The sequence below is a fragment of the Anopheles stephensi genome, chromosome 2, assembly GCF_013141755.1.
Source record: "Anopheles stephensi strain Indian chromosome 2, UCI_ANSTEP_V1.0, whole genome shotgun sequence".
NCBI lineage: Eukaryota > Metazoa > Arthropoda > Insecta > Diptera > Culicidae > Anopheles > Anopheles stephensi.
In genome coordinates, this window is record NC_050202.1 from 28,425,893 (window position 1) to 28,449,441 (window position 23,549).

Consider the following 23,549-nt stretch of genomic DNA (forward strand, 5'->3'; position numbering starts at 1 on the left):
TTTCACTCAACTTGTAGCAAAAAAGAATTATAAAAAAATACACAATCCTAGAAGCTGCAGTAAGCATAGAACGCCAATAAATCCGGGAAGAGATGTCTCATAAATAACAGGTCCAATTATTGTACAAATAATTAAGCCGACGGTTAAAAAGTGAAAAGCATAAAACGTTTCAAGAAGTGAATAAACTATGTACATTCTATATGTGGTGACAAATTCTGATAATATTCTATACATATAGAGATTGTGGTTGCAGAAAAATGTCATATACCGTACCACATAACTGTGTAAATGTCGTTCATTTTATATCTGTCTATTCATGTTTCCGTGTAGATTTTACATAGTTCATTCGTTCGATTTAATTATAATAGTTTATGCAATTATAATTAAAATCAAAACAAAATTGAAAATCTCACAAAGTCGAACGGAAATATAGATTATGCGGCTTAAATGAGCGTTTTATTTTTGTATTATAATAAACGAGCCTTAGCTTTAGATGATTTACGATTACACGTTAACCTCACTGTTATTGTCATTTTATGCAAAAGGACTTTTGAATATAATATATCTATTCACTCAAGCACCTCGAAGAACTCAGAAAAATATGTTAAGTTTTTGAATCACACATTTCGTTGGAGTAATGTTATAAAATTGCGCTCATCATGGTAGGTATAACAACATGATGGTCTTTATTCTTTTTTTTCAGAAAATCAACAAAAATATTCAAAATACTGAATGGAACTTAATCTTCAAATCAGTTTCAAAAGAATCAAAAAGAGGTTACATTGCTATGCATCGGTAAAACGTGCAAAAAAAAACTGATAGCAAATCAACCTTCAATATGCGATTTAATCTGCAATATTCAATCGATTACATCAAACAAGACTACCTCACCGGTAAAGAATGTTTATGACTCAATAATCTGAAGCAGAAATGTTCTTGATAACAAATTTCGATTCTTTTCATCTATTGATCCTTCTACTGTTCCAATCCTGTTGTTCAACCTGATACACATGATTGTTCAAATATGATGAAGAAGCTGAATGGGGGCAAAAGTTACACACAAACACACAGATGCACAGTCAGCTCTCAAATCTCAGCTATTTCATGCTCTACCAACGCTCCCACAACCAAAACACTTATCTGCTCTCAGGAATTCGTTATCTCCCTGAAGTGTTCCTGGCGAAACTTCAAGCACCGGCAACTGGTGGTGTCGTAATTTCGGGACCTGTCAGAACTTGGTTAATATTCGTCGCCGAGAATTGCTGTCCTAACGGCTCCCGCAGGGAAGCCTCCCCAATCGTTTGCGTCCAATAAACATGGTTGACATTCTCGTTCACCGCGATGCCGCCCACACGCTTCGACACTTCGATTGATAAAAAGCTAGCAGCAACAGTGGTTGGCTTGCTGCGCCAGGACCCGCCAGAAGAAAGCAACATTCGCCAACGCTCCTTTGCGAAGTTTGCGTTCCTGAGCGTACGGGCGGGATTGAATGAACTCTGTTCTGTCTGGAGCGGTATCTTTGTGAGCAACAAAACAAAGACACAGCTCAACCCACAATCCTTCGCTCCAGCTTACGTCAGCACATATTTCTCGCTCAAATCCCACCACCCCTCGGGATACGGATATACCGTGCCGTATGTGCAAGCGCACCGTAACCCTCAAGACCGGTTTGCTGCTGACAGTGCCAGTGATGCCAACACTTACGCGACACTTCCCTAGCAGTGTGTAAATGCAACGATAAAACCGGAATCTAAACGGCCCTGTCTGGCCTCCCCTTCGGTACGCCATGGCACCGACTTATTGTGATAGTTCCACAAACTTCCATTTCCTGATGAGATATCGCGAGACAAAAGTGTACCCCGGAGCTGTTTGACATATCTTATCTGTGCGGAGTTGTTGGAACGATCCGTGGGATGCACTTCCTGGGATGGTCACGACACGTATGGACGGTGTTGGCGCCGTGTGGGTTGCTGGGCAGCTTCTCATTAGTAATTTCTAAATGGCTTCGGTGCAGTAAATTGGCAGCCAGCGTGAACCAGCTCCCTCTTCGCCGGTAGCCTTTGTCATTCTAGACGAATCATAACGCGCTTAAAGTAGAGGCAAAAATTTAAGTTCGTTTCAACATTGAATCGCTTGCTTCCGTTTGCTAAAAGCTGTACGGGATTTTTCACTTTTCCCCAGTTACTGTGTTCTGTTCATCTCCAAGCACGGAGCAAAAGTATCCATACTTTGGAAAATTTTAATTGGCGAACGTATTTGGAAGGCGCCCCAACAGGGTGGCAACGTCGAAACCCCTTCACGATGTCCTAATTCGCTACCATCCATTTCCAGTGTGCATGCCGTTCCGGTACAGGCATGCAATCGTATACTTGTAGTTGCCGTTTTCAAGTGCCAGTCCCAACCAGCCCAGCCTAGTACACTTGCCAGCTGCCATCTTACTCTCGCAGGACGATGGTGCAGACGGCAAACTAGACAAACAATCTTTTACCTTACGAGGATGGATGCCGTTTCCCTCGCAAGAGCCCTGGTAAGAACCTGCAACAAGATGTGACCAAGACGCTCTTGCGGACGGCCATAAAAAAACAACCCCTAATTGAATTATGTTCTAAATGTTATACACCCTTCAAGCGAGCCCCCCCGACGGGGTTTTGTGCGAGCAAGACGCCAAGAAATCAAGCGCTGTAGCATGTAGCACAGTTTCAGGTTTTTGATACGTACGATAAAGTAGGGAGCGAAAAACAACCCTGCTACCGTTTGCGAAACACTTATCGTATTTTTCTTTCTTTCTTCTGGCCTGTTTTTCATTTCTCGAAAAGGGGTTTGGTTACTGCACGGAAGGGTTTGTACTTCAAGGGGGGAGGGTTATTTACGTGAGGATGTAAGATACAATGATAGTAAAGACTTGTGAAGAATGCAATACTTGAAAAAAAATGTTTCAACCCCAACGACAGTATTATGAGCTGCAGAGCTACGTAAAAACATTTGTAATTTGTACATTTTTATATTTAAGTTTAAATGAAACTACTTGGCCTTTTTGTTCATTTTTCTTTCGTAATAAATAAAGAATAGTCCTAATAATCATTTTATACAAGGAAATTATAATCAGAGTAGTAGTGCCCCGTAGTGAGTAGTGACTATCCAACTACGTGGTATCATTTAGTCTAGTGAACCAGAAATGTCAGGCATGGCCTTATCAAGGGTTTAAAGGCCAATAAATAAGTGAATAGTAGTAGCAATAGTTATTTAATGAGGATTTACAAATATACATGATGTATTTGCAGCTGATTTTTCTTGTACATTTAGCTCTCCTAAATGAATTTATCTGGATTAGCGATTACTGAGTTTGAATACTCATAGCAGGATCGTACTAACAACATCATACTGTCAGGTAAATTTCCAAAAATAGGAACATAAAGTAATAAACAGATTTAGAAAATTGTCAAAAGTGACTGGATCTGTTGCGTCTTGCAGCCTTCCTTCTTTTGATTTCAGACCATTCGGAACAGCGCCTTTTAACATTTTACAACATTTATTTTAACATATTTTGACATCAACACAAGTTATTTTCTTTGCCGTGTTTCAGTATGTGTCTTTCGAAAGCTGCTTGGTGTGGCGTGTTAAAAAAAAAACTTCTGTCATCTCTCCTATCCCGCGATCGAAAAGGTCCAGTTTCTGTTTCTCCTGACGATGGCTGAGCCGACCGTTAAGATCATTAAGATACCCAGTGACGAATCATTTCTATGTGTTATGGCACGTTGTTTAATCGTTGATAGACCTGGCGTGGCATTCAAAGGTCTATAGTCACCAAGACGTTTCTGAAGATAACCCTGTTAGCCGCGTTTGAGAGGAAGAGGCTCAGGAGGAATTTTGGCTCCTTGTGCATGGAAAGACTATAGAGGAACCGCTAAAATCGTGATTTCTACGAGTCGTGCATTGAACTCACGATCGTGCAGCAAATTTCACTCGCCAGGCTTCGATGTCCTGGTTATGCGAATGGCACCAGACGACCCAGTTCGCAAAGTCCTTTTAGATAGACCACAAGGGTAGGCGAAGCGTGGTAGGCACAAAATGAGATCTTTGTGCCCCGCGAAGCTTAATGATTTACAACACCATCTAAAGGTATTAGGAAACATTTTCTTCAGATTCAATAATCCGGTCGTCCACGAACGGTACAGACACTGAATAATATTAAGCTCACAACGGAGAGAATCCGACCCAACAGCCATAGCTCATTGCGAAAACTTAACTCAGATCTGGATATGTTCAACAGATCGACGGGTGATATAAGATTGAGATGGTTCGGTGGCCGAGGCGATAACGACGCGGGTCGGCACATGGCAGGACTGAGAATCAAATACCATCCAGATCACCTCCCCTTACACAGGGCAATCAACCTTGCTATCATGCGAATAAAGGCAGGCCGAGATCGTAGTGCCAAAGAAAAAAAGAGAAAACTTAGAATCAAGGCTTTCAATAAACGTAAAGTTCATGGCGTATCCGAATCATCCAAACAAGGCAATACTATCACGGTACTCCGGCCATTTGTTCATCTTTTCACTTAAAAAATTTATCATCCTAGAGAAGTCACACTACGAACAAATTAATCGAGTAGCAAAGAAGATTTTTCCTACGTCCGAAAATTGAACTTCCTCATTTTCAAACTGTGTCTTCAGGGATCGCACGGCAAGCTACCGTTGAAACAAGGAGAATTGGACGGATTTCCTAACGAAGGCAGATTGAACTCTTAAATCTTCCGATTTGAATCCGTAGGATTTTTTTGTTTGCTCTTATTAGCTAGCTGAACTAAATGTTTTTAATATATCCACAAATTTTCCTCATCATTATTTCGTTATCGTGTGCAATTTTGAGAATTTGTTTAAATTAATTGATCACGGTTGTTATAAAAATTAGTAACGATTATAGTAACGATTCGTGTTACAAAGGAGCGTTAAATCGTGCCGATTTTTATATAAAATTTTTAAGGAAACTCAACACATTGAACAACAAAATCCACGCATCTTTGTGACCACCACTCCAACCATTTTTTCATGAAATCTAATTAGTATAAGTGTTCTAAAGGTTGTAAGCTATGTTGCCAAGAAACAGTTCCACTTTCATCGAAAGTGAACATCAGGTTCGCCTGATGTTGTGACGGGTTCTCTTTGTGTCATTAGTTCAGATATCGTTGTTCTACTCCTGCAAACCCCAGATAAAACAGCTCACTAACATAGAAACGTGCAACCATAACTGTCAATAAACGATTCATTCATTCGAACCATCCCGCGTTTGGCGCACACAATCTTACCAACACTAAATCTTTCGTCAAGAGCAGCAATACACCATCGTGCCTTGTATTTGGCACCGTTCTCTCCGAAACAGTTGCCCACTTAGCAAACGGTCAATGTTTACGACACTTATCGTAGTTTATTTGTTGGTACGTTTGTGAAACACCCGATCCCGGTCAGTCCGAATCGGCAACGAATCGAACATTCGAACCGTTCGTAGCGTTGAAGCAATACCGTACCAGCAAAAGTTAGGAATTTCAAAGAATAGATTTGGAATTTCGCTGGCTCATCATGTGTCTACACTTTGAACTGGCACTCGTGATCGTTTTTGCATCCAACACGAGACGGAAAATTGTTGCAAAGTCTACATTGCACACGTCTGCGAAAGCCACACGCCAGCGGCTGATAAAAACGAGCTTAAAACCAAACGAAATGAAGCAATGGCAGCAAGATGTATGAGTCCCATGGGAATGGAGGTTGAATTTACGGAACCGGGATTGGGATTAAGTTTTTGAGCTTTGAATTTCTGAACCCTCGCAACACACACACACTACAAACGTTCGTTCAACTCGTCCCGTGTAGCTGGAGGATAGGTTCGTTTACCACCAGTTGAACCTCCGTGTCATCCCGGGAACCCTTTAGCTCGAAAAATCGTTGTTGATCGTTAGTTTAGAAGAAAACAAACCTCCGAGCTGTTTACTTTTCCGTTTGCCCGCTCAATGACAGTGCCATATCCCAAAACATCACACAATCGGACCGTTTCCTCGAGGGAAGGCATCTTATCGAAGCCCTCGAAATGACCCCCAGAGTAAGAGCGAACGCTAGCCACACTCCAACACCGGATAGGGGTAAAGAATTAGCGTTCAGGGTTATTGCAGGTCCGAAATTTCTATGTTTGCTTCTGTCTGGTGAGTCACTCCAACAGGCCCACATCAGAAACGGCCAATGTTGACCATACGGTCCCTCATTCTTTCTCTCACCCACTCGCACAACAAATCTCTCTCTCTCTCTCTCCGGAGCACATAGGCAGTTAGCCAAAGCACACGAAAAAGCTCCCATTTCAGTTAACCTAGCAAATAACTGGCCGAGTACAGCTGGCCATAGAGTACGGTGCGAGCCGAGAGAGCGTTCTCAAAGCTAAATTCAATTTTTTTTCAGGATGGTATACAAGACTTAACAAACATACATGTTGCTATGAAGTAGCCTGCAGCTTAGAAACGTTTTCATCTCGGTTAGAAAGCTAATTTCGTTATTTGCTGGGGCCCAAATGCATGCCCGTGTGTCGTTAAGGTGGTAGGAAAGCAATGGAAGGATTAGTACCCGATCCCTTGAATGCAACCAGAGCACCTCAAACAAACAATCTTCATCTGGTAGGTGGAATGTCGGTGCAGTTTGTCGGCTACTGAAGAGGGCAATGGTGGTATTTCTGTGAAGTAATTTAAGACCTCGAGAGGCAAAGAGACGTGCAACAATCCGAACAAAAGATATCATCCAAGTAATTACAACTATAATACCAGTATCCAAATTATTCAACGCAGACATTTCTTTTGGGGCTCATTTCCTTCTCAAATCGTTCAAGCCTATCATTGTAGCTCGGATAGACTCGACTGACATTTGGAAAAGATTTACCACTAAAAATTCAAAAGAAGCTTCCTTAATTTATGCTAATGATGATGATCCCATCCAAACCTCCGCATATGCTCGAAATGGTCAAACTTATCTTTCAGATGCTTTGTGTCAACAATATTTTAACTGTTTAGAACTGTTTTAATAATTAAAAATTAAATAGAAAAATTAAAAATAAAATAAAAATATAAACGAATAAATGTTTCAGGATTTCAAACCAATAAGTTCCTCCAGCTAAAGGTCAATTCAAGCGCTATTCAGTCTTGGTCTGGCGCTTCGGAAAAATGCAGTCGGTTTTCATTATATTTCTCTCGAAAAGCGCCACTCAACAGTCTCAGCAAATAAATTAACGATCAAATAATTACAAATCAGTAATTACTCAAGACCTAAGAAGAATTTGTTGCCAGTGAACATCATGTCTTCTTCACCAGTCTGTTGTCTACGATCATAGATGTGATGGGTCAAACGAGTCGTTACACGGATCGATCTGGTGATGAGTTCGTCAATAAAGATATTGAGATCGACCCTTCGATATCTACTTCGACCCCAACCGAAGCAAACGTGAGTTCGATCCAAAAGTTAGAATCGACTCGTGGGAACGAGTTTGAGTCAATTTGCAGGTGCAACGAGTTCTATGGATTGACCAGAGCTCCTTGCACCCAGTAATTGGACCGATTTCGTCGAATTCACACGTCAACCAGAACTCGCTGCAACCCTGGGTCGATCCGTACTCGTTGTAATTTAAAACAAGACCAGAACAGGTTCCTTACAGATTGCTCCCGATAAGTTCGGATCAACCCATTCAACCCCACTAATGTGTACCTACAAGATAATGGAATAATTGATCCTTGTTTCTAATGTCTCTTAAAAAATGGTGAGACATTTTTTCATGGATTCTACTGTACGTACCATTCTGGATGAAGGCCATTCAATCAACTTTGTATAAAGAGCGAATTTTTTATGACTTTTAGAATCTAGAGGTTTCCCATCTCATCAGACCCTGGTGAATAAGACAAAACCGGCTCTCCAAAGAGTCGTCGTATTGTATGTTTTTGTCATTCAGCCATGGAGAGCAATCTCTTACTAGCTCCTGCTTAAAATGTTGAACGACTACAACAACTAGATGTTAATCAAATGAAATGAGAAGGGATCAAACCGCAAGACTTTAAACTGTTCAAACATCACTTGATTTAAGTAAATAACGTTGAAATTGTTTCAATTTTTAATGAAAATGCCTTGCCAGCTTTGTATACTGCCAGCAAAGAGGTGTTGACATATCAACTCGGAGCAATAAGACGAACGTTAGTTTAAGACAATATATTTGGTGCACAATAACTTTAAATCTCTTCTACTTCTCCTTCTAGAACTCTATATCTTTGTGTGTTTGGAGATCTTCCATAGATTAATGGAAGATACCATTTTACTAAATAATTTTTAAAATAACTCCCAAATCGTACACCATTTACCACAACTCACTTGGACAAATTTAAACAACTTTCACCGTGCAGATGGTACGTGCAGATATAATACCATGCATTAATTTCCATTTCCACAATCCTAATCTGTTCCGAAATCAGCTGACAACCTATAGCGGATATTCTTTCCCAGCACAACCAACACCCAAGATTATGCTTCCTTCCCGGCACGTGATCCCACAAAACCCTTCATCCTAAGCTGATCCCGATTTTACCCTCCGTCATCGGGAAAACCGGTTTCAAGCAAATTGGTTCGAATTAAGGGAAATGACGGTGATATCTTGATTAACGGGTCGGCCTAAAAGGCACTTAACTTGCACTACTTCAAGGGTGCTTCAAACGGACACACACACGCACCCAGCGAGGAGACCCTAATCGGAAGTGCATCATTTTCATGGGCATTCACGTTCACACACATATAAACAAAAAGTTAACATCTTCGAATACATCACTAACCCAATCATTTAAAGTGATTCTGCACACGCCACGCCACATGCGACGCCACTTTCCTAAGCTTCCACAACCAATTATGATGAACATTTTCCTTACGGCTGACCCAAAAGCCTTTTGAGCTTTGAAACGAGCGGGGGGAAAATATGAAAATCAACAACTTACTCATAGTGTGGTTTACAGTTTCTTCGAACAACCGCAAAATCCCAATACTAGAACCACACAAACACAATTACTGTAATCAAATCGCCCCGTTATTTCACGGACCGTGCTGGAGGTTCTTTTGGACTGGCGAGAACACCGGACCATCAACACACACACACACACACACACACAACCGTGTAAGAGGCTGTGAACTCACAATTTTCCAATTATCCACAGCGCACAACTTTGCTAATCAAATTTGCCAACTAACTCACGGGCTTCCCGCACGAGCGTCTCTTTGCAGTCTTTATTTGCCTTTGAAACCGCAGTGTCCTACCGAAAGTCCTGTGGCAGTTTCCCTGTCGAACTGCCAACGTAAAGCCTATTCATGGGTGTGTCTGTATGTGTGTTTTTTTTTCGCTTCCTTTTTTTCTTTCCTTTCCATCGAACGGAGCGTCGCTTTGATAGAGCTGAACGGGAATACAAAAGAAAAATAGTACCATTTGGGGGGGAAAAAAGTTCCATCTACCCACAACAGAAGTCCTGCGGGAGGTGATTAAATCGATCGGCGTTGCGGTTATGACCAAGGTAAACAAGGACATCGCAAGGATCTGCTTCAACAACAGCAACTTCACCTCCCGAAGGATATTAAGTACGCGCACAGGACATGACCGAACAGTGGAAGCGCCGTGCCGCGTGCAGGAAACAATTTTTCACTCCCGTGAAGCACCGTCGTCAAACAGCGGTTAACTCATTTCCGGGCGGCTCGTGAAACTACAAGCTAATAAAGTTCCTCCCTGGCTGGACTAGGGGAAAACCCAGTGCTTTACGCACGCAGAACGGTTAGGCCAGCAGTTAGCTCGGGGGCTCGTAAAAGTTCAAACCACGCAAAAGATCAAGTTAGCTGCCGGCCGGACGATCTCCTGCCGCGTTTGTCCTGTTCGCTGCAAAATGACTAAAATGTCTTGTAATATAAAATTAATAGAAAGTAATGTTTAAATTAAACCGCAAGCGCCACGCAACACGCACCTTTGTTGTATGCGAAACCGTCGACCCGGCCAGGCCCGGCCAACGTTGACCGCTGTCGTGTGAGTATTTGCCAGAGTGTAAAATGACGCTCAAATCACGGTCTGAGGGGTCCGACCTTTGACTAGTTTTTTTTTTCTTTCTTCTCTATTCCCATGTTCTAGTGTGATGAAGAGCGGAGGCTTGTTAGCGTAATGCCATGGACATGTGCTTTATTAAGGGCAAGCAACCGCGAACTACCATCGGGAGAGGTTTAAGCCGAGTCATTTACAACCGACCAGGATCTCGCCAGCGGGAAAACCACAACAACGAGTTCGAAAGTCTCGGACTGCCAAGGACAGGCAACGAGCCGGCGACATCATTTTGACATTCAAACCCGCCAAGCAACACAGGTCGCCCTATTCGCGACAAAACTACCCTCACCGCGGTGGTAGTGAAGATGGGTACGATTTATAATTTTATGCACGTCACGCACGTCAGCATCTACAAGGAAACTTAAACATCATTAGCAGCGTACAGTTTCGCTGTAGGTGTGCTTCATGCGTGCTGAGCGAACACACGTACGGATGTGTTGAAGGAAGGTTGAGCATGTTTCTTTCCTAAGGGTTTGCCGTTATGAGCGCTGTTCAAAACTCTTAAAAGAACATTTAAAATTCCAGATATGATCTTTGGGATGTAAGTGAGCTGTAGGACAAGCGCCACCTTGCTTCCCGGGTGCTCCATCCCATTCCGTGGCAAGCTGAAATCCTGTGAAGTGCTGGGGAGCAATAAAAGCACTTCAAAATATCATCATTTGCATTGTGCAGAGGTTGATTGCTCTCTTTGGCTCGTTGTGCATGTATGAAATGAACAAAATGAGAAGAAAAAAACATTTTCTGAGGTGTTACAACGTCCAGAGAAGAAGTTTTAAATTTTATTTCACATAACTTTAGGTCAGGAGTTTTCGTTAGCTAGCTCCGATTCGTTGGAACAGATAGACCCTTAAAATACGGTGACTCAAATAGAAATCGTAACACCTTGAAATCGATCGAAATTGCTAGATTTAAGGCGATTAGAAGGGTGGACAATTATCATTCTTCTTTTCGCTCATTTTGTAATAAACTTTTCTTAAAATCACTGGAAAAAACCGGATTGAAAATCGGTAGCCAAATCGCTGAAATAGGGTGCAAAAAAAAATTTTTTTTTGTCAGCCAAACGGAAAAGCAGAACAGTTGTGATTTGTATGAAACATATTGGAATTTCACCATTTAAAAAGTCTTAATACAGGTTTAAAATGTTTTTGAATTGTTTTAGTCTATAAATAACACATACTATGGCCAAACGAATCTTATTTGGGTTTAACTAAATGTCTGATTCGTGTAGCGTGGGTTACAAGAAATGCGACCCCTTACATTTTTATCATATGGCCTTTGGTTTACGCCTGAAAATCAGCAACATGTTTTTAAATAATTTTTCCAGTTTCTAAATGGCCACATGCGTTGTAATCAAAAAATGTCGTACGGTCGTATCTTTCTAGATTAAGCTACCTAGAGGGCCATCTAGCTAATCTTAGGTCTACAACTTCACTTTCCCTGTATAGTTTTTTCCCCAGTTGAAGGAGCTTTTCTTCTATTTCATACGGTAGTTTTTGAGGTACCAGCAGCCCTGCTAATAAACACTGATTTACGCAGGGGTAATGAACAGATTGGTGACCGCACCTTCATAATCGTCCAAAACTTCACCTATCTGAGGTCAAAAGTCAGCACCGACAACAATATCGATGATGAGTTACGCGCAAGGGTGCTGGCTGCCAACCGGTCATACTACAGCCTATGGAAACTTCTTCACTCTAAATACCTGTCGCGACGGACGAAGCTGGGATTGTACAGTGCATTTATAGTCCCAGTACTTACATACGCCTCTGAGACATGGACTCTGTCCAAAACTGACGAAGCCCTCGTAGCCACGTTCGAGAGGAAGATGCTCAGAAGGATGTTTGGCCCCGTATGCGTGGAAGGACAATGGAAGAGCCGGTACAGTGACAAGCTCTTAGACTCGCCAGGCTCCGGTGGGCTGGACACGTCATGAGAATGACACTGAACGACCCAGCCCGTAAAGTCCTTTTAGTCCATCCACAACGGACGGAGGAGGCGTGGTTGGCCCGAATTGAGATGGAGTGATGGCGTTGATGCGTCCGCAAGAACGGCCGGTATGACGGATTGGCAGACGACGGCGCTAAACCGTGATCAATATCGAGGATTGTTGCAAGTGGCCAAGATCGCAAAGGGGTTGTAGCGCCTTTTTTAAGTTAGTAAGTTTTTGGGGTTCTGGATTTTTTTAAGGACTGCCGTATTGATGTCTGGAATTGTTTAAAAGTGTGAGAAATGAACAACAGCAAAATTGTTGCAGAGTAGTCAATTTCTATCAATTTGGAGTAAATGGTTATTTTTATTAAAATCCGTAAAATAGACATGTTTGGTTTTGGCCACTATCCAATAATTAATATTTTCATGTACAACACTTTATAAATCATTTAAACTAGATCTTTTTATTGATTTATTGTTATAATACTAAGATATGTGATGGTCTAGATTTCAGTTTGGCTTGTAAGGGTGTAAAAGAGTGAAAAAGGGGATAAACAATGATGATTGTCTAGCAATGGGCTAAGAAACGTGCCCTTAACGTCAGGATTTTGTTGTTGTAATTTTCAGGTGTCCAGATTTCTCTTTTAGCCACTGTTTGTACAAAAATAGTCTTCCTATAAATACTCCTTGTACACAGCAATATATTCTTTCCATATTTTTTTTATTCCGAATATTTCATTCCATGAATTAAAAGCAAACCGTACATTGCCAAACAACACACCTGCAGCTGATCATGACGCTTGGTACCACACGAGTGGCACCGGGTGGTTAATTAAATTTTCTAAAATACGATACTTTCCTAACGTAAGCGTGTGCCTGCTCATCTCGTGCGGTGCGTTCTTCGCTCTCTTCAACAAACTTCAACCCTGCCGTCGGTAAGCCTTTCCATCCGGATTATCCCTTGCTGTGATGAAATTTATAAAGCTATCGCAAGAATTCTTCATTACGATGCGGTTTCGTTACCGCAACGTAATTAGTCGACAGAATTGATAAACACAATAGACGTCCACTGGCAAAGGGAAAGATTCAAACTTCCATTTTTGTTTCTGCGCTCCAGAGAATCCGCTTGCTGCTCAGAACCCGCGAAATGTGAGTTTGACATTGCATACGATTCCGACAGTAGGACTTTTTTCGGATTCTGAAGCCAAGATTAATGGCACTTGGAATGATGATCTCTAGTATGAAGTCTTGTTTTTGCTACATAAATTGACTGAACAATTTTTCCTCTTCAAATGTACGTTTATGTGCTATAAGACTTTTGCATAATTTATTTTTTAATTTTGTGTTATGTAAAGTAATTAAGTGGACACCCATCTGCGTGAAATTCTTTAAATTATCTAAAATGTCAAAAATAAGAAGACGCTTGCGAAACGCGAAATTTAAAAAATAAAAAACGAACAGTTCGTTCACTTCGATGAACGCCACACAGGTGACACTCACTTGGTCGAACATGACTTAACCGCTTTGGCCTAAATATTTAACAACTGTCATGGTCTGAGACATCTTATCGGCGTTGAAAATTTAAACGAACCTAATAAGTAAGAAGCAACAACCAAATGTCGAGTAGGCCGACTAAAAAACGGTACTGAGCTATCCTTCGGTGAATTGACAAATATTGAAGACCTAACAACAGACTGGTCCCCCGTATGTGTGGAACGACAAAGAAGAACCCGCTACAGTGACGAACTCTACAAGCTGTTTGATGATCTCACCATCGGACGACCCAGTCCGTAAAGTCTTTTTAGTCCATCCACACCGGACAGAGGAGGTGTCAGAGAGGTCCCAAACTGGAGATGGAGTGATGGCGTTGATGAATCCGCCAGAACGGCCGAAATACACAATTGGCAGGCGAAGGCGTTGGCTCGTGAGCGGTCTCGAAGATTTTTGCAGCAGGCCAAATCCGCAAAGAGGTTGTAGCACCCGATAAGTAAGCCTTTAGAGTAGCCAATAAGAGTAGCCTTAGTGCAAATGGTGTTAGTTTGCGTTAAATTGTTTCTATTCTTCTAAGCTTTGAGCATACGTAGGTACGGTCCAGTGTCTTGTTGTATAATTTGAAGTCGACAATAACACTATGTCTGATTCTAACGAACAAAAATACACGACAATTTGCAATACACGAGCGCCACGTACGTTCATGGTATTCAGGTATTCAGAGCTTGGTGCAATCGGTATGTCCGTTCAGTTAGATAGGAACGTTTCCGTCTCACGGCGTTAACGTAAATTTCAACCTTGTTAAGTTTTGTGAGGGGTATCCTGAGGGGTGGTCCGGTAGCAGAGGCCACAGCGGCACCGGTCTTCACACGGCAGGGCCGGGGTTCAAATCCCATCCAGACCGCCTCCCGTACATAAGGCTGACTACTTTTCTACGGGTAACATTAAGTCATAGAAAGCCAGAAATGGCAGGCCGGAGACCTCTCGAGGTTGTAGTGCCAAAGAAGAAGAGATCCTGAGAAAAACCGAGTCAAAGGAAGACTACCAAACCATATATACTGAGTCCACCTGAATTCCAGAGTTGAGTTAAGGTTTTCCACACACATAAAGACGAAATGGATAAGTTGTTGAACATCTAGATTCAAATCTATGTTGCGCTGTATAAGTAACAGTTTAAAGATGCTGTCGTAAAAGAGAAGCGATGTGCAGATTTAAACACCTTCGATGCAACGCATATTGAAGTAATATCACGATAGTTTATTGCAATTTTCCGATTTCTTTTTTTAGACACTGGATGATTTCAATGCACTAGTTAACAAACCAGTTTGGAGAGATGCTTTGAAGATGTTTGTTAGGAACGTATTTATAGCGTCACAACACCAGAGTAGAAAAATGTCTGTATTTCCGTCAAGATCGGAATTAATTGATGGTTTAAGTCCTGCAAAACATACCGCAACCGAAACTGGATCAACTCTCGGGAAAGCGAAATCAAGAATATCAGCTGATATGTCATTGATCGCTTTAATTATCGTGATGGGATCTAACGATGAAGCAAAGAAAGTTTAGTTTCGTATAAATTTATCATATTTCCTCAGTAGAAGTTCCCTCTTTATCATCATACAACAGCACTTCTTGTTTATATATTCTATGCACTAAGATAAGATCCTAGCAATACTATAGCAACAACATTTTTAAGTCTGTTCTTTTTAAATTCAAAAACCAAGATCAACACTTGACTGATAAATTCCTTAAAACTTGCAGTTCTTCCTAACATAGATTAATCCAACAATGTTGCTCTATTGTGCTAAAATGTAGTATCGCTTACGTTTACACATGCTTCCGTACTGTTAAACAAGATGAAGCTGGTCGCACCGCAATTTTCCGTGCATTAATCGCAAATGCGTGATCAATCAGCCCGCGAACAAATGAACTAGTGCGTAGGAAAATTATTATATCAGCTAGTTTACTGCCTCAAAGTCAATTTCCACATCAATCAACCAGCTACAATACATACGTACACACGAGCGCATTAGGTTCACCCATAATGGCCAGCAATCTGTGACCAATAAAAGCTCTCCTATAAATTCTCGGACCAACCGTGCCGGGAATATTATTTTTATTGCGCCAAACAACCAACAACCAGACCAGAAGATACAACGATTTACTTCGCTACAATGTTGTTTTAGCGCAAAACGGCTAATCGAAGCAGATAACCTCTGGTAGGGAAAGGTTTTGTAATGCTTACGAAAACATGGTTCGATATGGAGGAAAGAATGAAGGGGAAACAAACACACACACACACACATCGTGCGGGAATTTTGTTGTTGCTGTGAGCTAGATTTGTCCATCGCCATTAATCGCAGATTGGTCCGTCTTGTTTCAGAATACCGACGGACATGCATGCCCCGCGTTCTTTCTGTTCTACGTTGTATAGCGTTTTGTTCTTCTCTCTCTCTCTCTCTCTCTCTCTCTCTCTCTCTTGCTCTTTTTTCCGCTTGCACATATAACTGAATTTTATCACCACACTGAACGCCAAACTACGCTATAATCCATCAATTTGGACAAAAAGAGCGGTTCGGGATTTTGGACCAAAGAAAAAATGACCAAAGCCCTGGAAGCTCACCGCAATGGGAGATGAAGGCGAAGGGCAAAAAATCAAACATAAAAACCGCACACGCACACCGAGAAAAAAAAAGACGTCAAAAATTGGGACGAGATAAAAATGGTGGTGTTAAACTTGAGCGAAGCGATGCAGAGTAGAGAAACAAAAAGAGCAAAAGATTGCTTTGCAGGATTCCTGGAATTTATTCTGGTTTTGGACCGGTACGAACTATTTATTATCGGAGAGTTCATTAAGAGTCCATACGACATCAATAACTGTTTGTTTTCCACCTCTACAGCAACGCACTTCGAATGCACGGATAAGGCTAGCTGGAAAATTGATTTTGTGGACGCATCAAACGGCTTCCAAACGCTTGGTCGTTTGTGCTATTTTGATAATCAAATTACATCTCCTGGTGGTAATTAATACGCCTCATTCACCCTGAACTTAAACCTTTAAACCTGACGACGGTCAGCGTCCGGCGACGACATGCGTTAGTGGTTGGCGAGACTGTTCGACCGCCGCCTCAGTCAACCATTGTTTGACACTCTTCTACGGTTGTTCTTCCCCACTAGCGAGTATGTACGCGCCCAACAGCACTTAAATATATTCCCCACACAAATGCGTACGGCTAGCGACAAACCGGTGCAAACCAGCATAAAGTATCATCAACGCCGCACGATTGAAGCACCCGATCTGCAGTCGAACAATGGGTGCATTTATAAATTTCACCTCAGGCCAACCGGTGAGACCTCACGCCAGCAGCTGCTACAATGGTGCACATAAGTTTAGCCCAGTTAGCCTTGCCCGAATGCAAATCGAACGAGGACACCACCGCCCGGGAAAGGCACCGCCGGTCCTTTGTGAATCCTGAGTGCTGGGTACGCAAACAATCCAGCAAGGTTTTCCCCAGGTTTGGGGGAAAATTATTGAACCTTTCGCTGGCCCTCATTTGCACCGGTAACGCACCGGCGTCCGCAGCAAAACGCAGCAACGTAAGCTGCATTCACTTCCGGCAAGCGCGGTGCCGAGCGTGAGCCGTTGCGTGTGTATTGTGCTGAAGCAGAAAACGGAAAATAGGCCACCGAAGCCATCGACGGTCACAACGGCCAGTTTGCCCGACCGCTAACTTATGGTACGTTCGGTATCAAAAACGCGCATCCCGTCCGACGATGGCGATTTTAATGTTTTTCAATGGCTGTGAAGTGTGACCCTTTACGCACTGTGCCAGCCTGGGTTTGCAACACGCAGTTAACTAATTTATGGTTAGCTAAGTGGGGAACAAAAGAAACTTGCGATGGTGATAATTCAGGCAGAAGTGAGTCATTAAGGAGTACGTTTTAGCAATGAGATGCTTTATTTTGTAGCATGATATAGGAACTAAATATTATGGTTAAGATTAATTTTAAGCTGCTATTTTCAAAATTGCAGAGCGTTACTTAAAGTAGTACGCCCGCATGTATGCAACATGCACGACAAAAACTATTATTACAGAGTATTCGGAAGTTTCTTGACAAGTCCCTTAGTTTTGACTTATTTACAAATATTTTTGATTTCGTTAACAGGTAAAAGACTCGAGAAGGCCCTCCCAAGAATCTTTTGTGTGCAGCACTGTGACATTTTTAATGCACAGTAATCAAATTTTTTTTGATATAAACATTGTGCATTGTTCTTTAATACTGTTACTAGACAGCGTAAAGAGCATGATAATGTACATTGTAACAAATGATTTGAAATGCTGATATTCTTATTTTTCCTATGTTATGCCGGATAACGAGTATGCATCAAATCAATGTTCCGTTACCGTCCAAGAACGCCGTGCCAGACATAGGCCAGATTGCCCCGCGCTTGTGCAACGGAGAATAAGTACATAGCCCCCTTAAGCGAAAATTACTGCTCAGGATTGGAAGGAGGAGGTGGGGAGAGGATTTTATTGACTAATAAGCAATATTTCATTCGACTTTATTCAACCATTTTTTAGCACACTTCAAGCAAACTGTGAAGCTTTCGCAACGATTACTGCGGATTGCATACATTTAGGAGTATACCGCAAAGTGACGAACAAATTTGGGCAGGGGGACCTTCTCGAGTGTTTTATCTGAATTTTGTTTTAATATTTTTTTAGTATTGCTAAAAATTAAATGGGGGCGGTCCGGTGGCCGAGGCGACAGCGGCGCCGGTCTTCACACGGCAGGGCCGGGGTTCAAATCCCATCCAGACCGCCTCCCCGTACGTAAGGCTGACTATTTTTCTACGGGTAAAATAAAGTTACAGAAAGCCAGAAATGGCAGGCCGAGACCTCTCGAGGTTGTAGTGCCAAAGAAGAAGAAGAAGAAAGATTAAATGTTTGTAGCAAACAGTTAAATCAGGGTGTACACAAAATGGGGAGCAGTGTCTGGTATAGAATCTTTGCCGGACCGTTTCCCTATACATGGGACAAGCTATCCTCCCTAGAGCCATTTACGTTAAGAAAAGTCTATAAAGGCATGCCAAGACATCTCTAGGCTTTAGAGACGATTTATCATTTTCATATTAAAATTTCGTTAGCAAACAGGTTAGAAATATTGTTAACAGAGTTTATCCTATCTGGTCATCCAATCACGGGACAAAATCAAAACTGTATTGGGACCAGAATTAAAACAAATTATGGTAATGTGTCAAAAAATGTCGCGACGAGAACAAAAATAACTGAGAATGCGTTAAAAAACCATAGAAAAGTGACAAAAATTTCCAGAATATCCTGCAACACTTGAATGGCTCTTCCATCCTTCAGCCCTGTCAAGTAGGTCAGTGTAAAACCATGTCATGGATTAAGTTTTTTTAAATCACTCAAAACAGGCCGAAAGATTTTGTTTCACAGGCAACGGCTTTCTTCATACCAGCTGCTCTGTAATTTTCATAGGATAATAATAATTCTGAATAATTACCTTATTACCAGAAAAGAGCTGATCGTTAGGAAGCACTCTCATAAAATATTTGTGTGAATGTAAATTTTAGATAATAATGCAACCATTCTATCTAGACTTTCTCTGCTGCAGACTCTGCGATTGTTTTCTCGGGATTTCAACAAAACTCTTATAAACTCCGGACCAGCATGTTTACATTGAAACAGCGAGCTTTATTTTATGCGCAGGGCAAAAATTTCCGGGAAAAGATGTTTTCTTTTTGTACCGAACGAACGCCTTCGGGCATCTTACTGTCCGAAGAAAACTTCAGCAGCATAAGATGTTAGAATGGGGTAAAAAAAGAAACTTTGCACGAGTAGCAACGTGCACTCGGTAAGCAGTATCGCTCAACTATAGAGGAACACAAACCAAAACTAAGCTTTCGGGTTTTTTTAACAATGTTACCTTGGCTAGTCCGTTCTTCTGGACTTTACCGAGTACAAGCTCACTTATTTTCCTGTCGAGTACTAATAAAGACAAGTCTTTGATTCTTTTGAATCTTTATAATACTCCGATCCTTCCAATTTTATAGCAACTATTAATAATTGCAAAAAAGCTCTGTAAAAGATCAATAAAATGCTTTACTGCAGCATAGTATAAGCGTCATCAATTTAACACGGTCGAGCACGAACGTTTACAGCTCATGACCAGCCCTAACGAGGCACTCCAATACATCGTTACCACCTCATCTAAAGCGACGATCCAATCGATTCAAACGGGTCGTACGGGGGGAAACAGAGTCAAACAATCAGCAGCACGGAAGCAGAGGCCTATCTAATGAGCTGGAAGATACTGGTGGATCGAATGGAGCGGATGGCAAACTTTTCGTAACTACGAGCATAGCTGAAGAATCCGAACCGAGCCGCTTGCCCACCCACTACATCCTGCACAAAGGTTACCCGGTTCCTTTGATATCCTGTCCACAAAAGTTCTTCGAAGAGAAGACGATTTTTGTTCGACTCATTTCACCTCCAAACATCCATGGCGGACAAGATACTCCAGTGTACTTAATATGCTACAGACGAAATGCAACAATTTGGTGCTTCTACTCGAGCGAATGTTGCGTACGTTGGCTTCCAATCGCCAAAGGCTAAGTCCTACTCCGAACCGGTCCTTACCCTTTACTCCATTGCATTGTTCTAATCAAAAGGTGCGTTGATCACCGGCAGCGCTCCTGGAAACATCTTGATGCTGTCTATCCTTTTCCAGCTTCACAGAACACACAATGAAGGCAAGCTATCTCCTCAAGCAATTCCCACAGCTTAAATATTGATCACTGGGAGGACGTGCTTCGATGGGGATATTGTTGGACGCTTAGCCACTACTCATCGCGCCTTCACGATAAGTAACATTCTAAGGCTACTCATGCGATCCACACAAGCTGGCGTGAATTAGTTGTTGTTAGTTATTAAAGCAGTGTTAAAATTTTTGCCGCATTATCGTTTCATACACATCAGAAAATTGCATACTGATGGCAACCGCCATGTTAAACCCTCGCTAATATGTTGTTAACCAGTAAAACAACACAACGTACTACCTCTGTCAACACATTGAAACTTCTATCACCTGTCGGCGAGGCCGGTTTACACATTGACGGACCTCCCCGTAAGCATATCGTTTTATTTAAGCTGACATCCGGTCGATCGAATTCCCTCAAAACACTTCCTGTTGACATGTTCATTTTGGCGTAAAAGAAAGAAACGGAACCGTATAATCATACTCGAAAGGTTAATCTTCCGGATACGCTTGCTCAATATTTCGACCGTACGGGTTCAATCGACCGAGATCTCTACCTGACGGACGGTTGGCAAAATCAAGCATCTATCTCACTGTCACTGACCTCCGCCCGGGCTGGGAAACAAACCAAACTGCATGTATCTTCCTCAAAAGGGATGTATCGAAAAGGGATATCAAAAAAGGCAGCCAAAAAAAAAGAATACAAGCACCAGCCCAAGATAATCCATAACATGTTTGTAGTTAGGCAGAATCGGTGCTGAAATGTGCGGAACGGTTTCGTTTGGTTTTTGCTTTCCAGGGAAATTTATTCCCTCTCAAAATGCTGTCCCTCATCGCCAGTGCACACTCCAGCGGTTGGCCATGCGTGTGCTCAACCGTAAGCGTTCAGCCGGTCAGGATATTGAGAGTTGTCATGGTTAAATGGAACCCTCCAGTTAGGATAGGATTCAGTCCGTAACACCCACACTAGGATTTTATTTTTTTGTTGGTTTCCTCACCATTTGAACTAGTGGAAACGTCTTTCCAGATGCGAGCAAATGCGAGATACACGAGAATTGTTGATTTGTACAGCTCATCTAGTGCGATGGTATCCCTTGAAGAAGGGGATGCCAACGAAGAAACTGCCAAAATAGGACCATCTTTTTCCGATTTGGAAATGAGAATAAAACCGGATACCAGACATCGATGTTAAATGGAAATATCTTTTGGAATTCTCGGTATTTCTTTTTTTCTTGCAGGGTACGGATGTGCTCGTAGCTTCGAACAGCGTGTATCCTACCGCAAGATAGATGAAAGATTGAAAGGTGCCCAAAGCGGCAAACACATCTACACCCTGGTGGGGTGATTGATTGGACCAAAGCTACCACCCGCCCCGCCCCGTAACACGATGTTCACCCAACACGTGGAACTTGATGAAATATCGCTCGAAGTCAATTGGGACGACATCGTTCGAGCGATTCCACTTACTCTCGGGCCCCCTGCCAGGATGGCAACCAAAAAATCGACTTCAGACGCCCCCCCTTGGAATATCGTTGTTGGCGGTGTTTAGATAAGTCCTGATAATACACTCACGGTCAGCGCTTCAGCCAGGATATCCCGGGTTGATTCGAGACAGGTCAGGATCCTGTCTATGAGACTGCTGACTTAATCATTCCCGTTATGGTTTGACCATTATCCAACACTGGCCAACAAGATCCGAGTGGTTCTCCTAGTGGGTGAAATAGATGAGGGTATGTTTCTTCTTGGGCTATTTCTCCCCTGGCTTGTCAGTTCTTGTTGGTAGCGATCAATTCCGGACTGCTTAATATGACCGACATGTGTGTGAGTTTTTTTTCTCAATGTTATCGCGCTGCTGCAAACTTCTTTTGGGAGGGTTCTATGAGTGACTTTTTAGTAAAAACATCAATTGGAACTACTTTCGAAATTTTATGTTCTAAACAGCCCCATACCTTCCGTCGAACATTCGAGGTACTAAATTTGAAAGTTCTTCTACGCAGATAAATATTATGTAGTGAACCAAAGGCGAATCATGCCTTCTGTCCTTTTTGCTGAACTAAATGTTTAATATTAAGGACAAGAATCGTGGCATGGAGATCACCGCCATCGTCAGGGTTAGGATGTTATAGCAAGATCATAGTTTCTTAACATACATTAACCAAGGCATAAGGCTGGGGAAAATCTAATGCAATGACGCTATTTGTCGCATAAACAGCATTTGACATTGTATGAAATTGTACGGCAACATCGACCATAGCATAAAGTGAAAATACATCCTTTTTGTATATAGTTAAGGTTGTTGTCTATACAATAGAACAACTAAACACATCTGAATCATAGAACACTTGAGAGAAACGTTCATCTTTCACTATAGGCAGATGACAGTGCCATACTTTTCTCGCAAAAAAATCAACAAATACACAAATTAAAAGAGCGACTGGAAAATTATAATTAATAGCTCCAGAACTCTATTAATTTGTTTCCCTTTGATGTATAGAATTTATATGTCTGCTTTAAAATGTTAAGTGAAACAACTTTACATCCAATGAAACACCGTATCATGGATGCCTTATAAGAATTATTTTTGATAATTGTTCTTCAAAGAGCATATCAATACAATAAAAACTAAATCTTTGGATATATTTATGAGCTCTCATTCTTTTAAACAAGATGATACTCTTTAAAGCTCGATGGTAGATGCGACAGCGGCGCCAGTCTTCACACGACAGGACCGGGGTTCAAAGCCCATCCTCACAGTTCCCCCATATTCAGTCCTCACGACTATCCAGCTATGCGGTATCAATAAGTGTAGTAGGCCGGAAATGGCAGGCATGATCTAAAGAGGTTGTATGTAAGGCCAAGATAGAAGAAGAAAAGTTTCTAGCTTAATGGCAGACATGATTTCTCTAGGTTGTTAGGCCATGAAAGAAGAAAATACTCTTTAAACAGGCAATACTTCCAACAAACATCTCCAAAAAATCTACAAATAGCACAAATCGTGTAACTTTTTTTTATTATTTAATACACAATCTACTCAATAGATTCTCTTCTATTGAACTTCACACCAGCTCAGAAGTTTCTCTAATCGTAGACAGAATAAGGCAATACTTATCGCGACTACGTACATCTTGGCAGTTAGTATTATTGTTTTTATCTTCAAGAAAAAGTCCTGTCTATTATCTTGATTTCCAGAAAAACAAAACTTGTTT

General features: G+C 41.7%; 1 protein-coding gene across 10 annotated transcripts in view; it reads right to left on the minus strand.

Moving 5' to 3' along the window:
- Positions 1-23,549, minus strand: part of LOC118506050 (hemicentin-2-like) — a 283,028-nt gene that overhangs the window by 253,048 nt on the left and 6,431 nt on the right. The gene's annotated exons all lie outside the window — the stretch shown is intronic.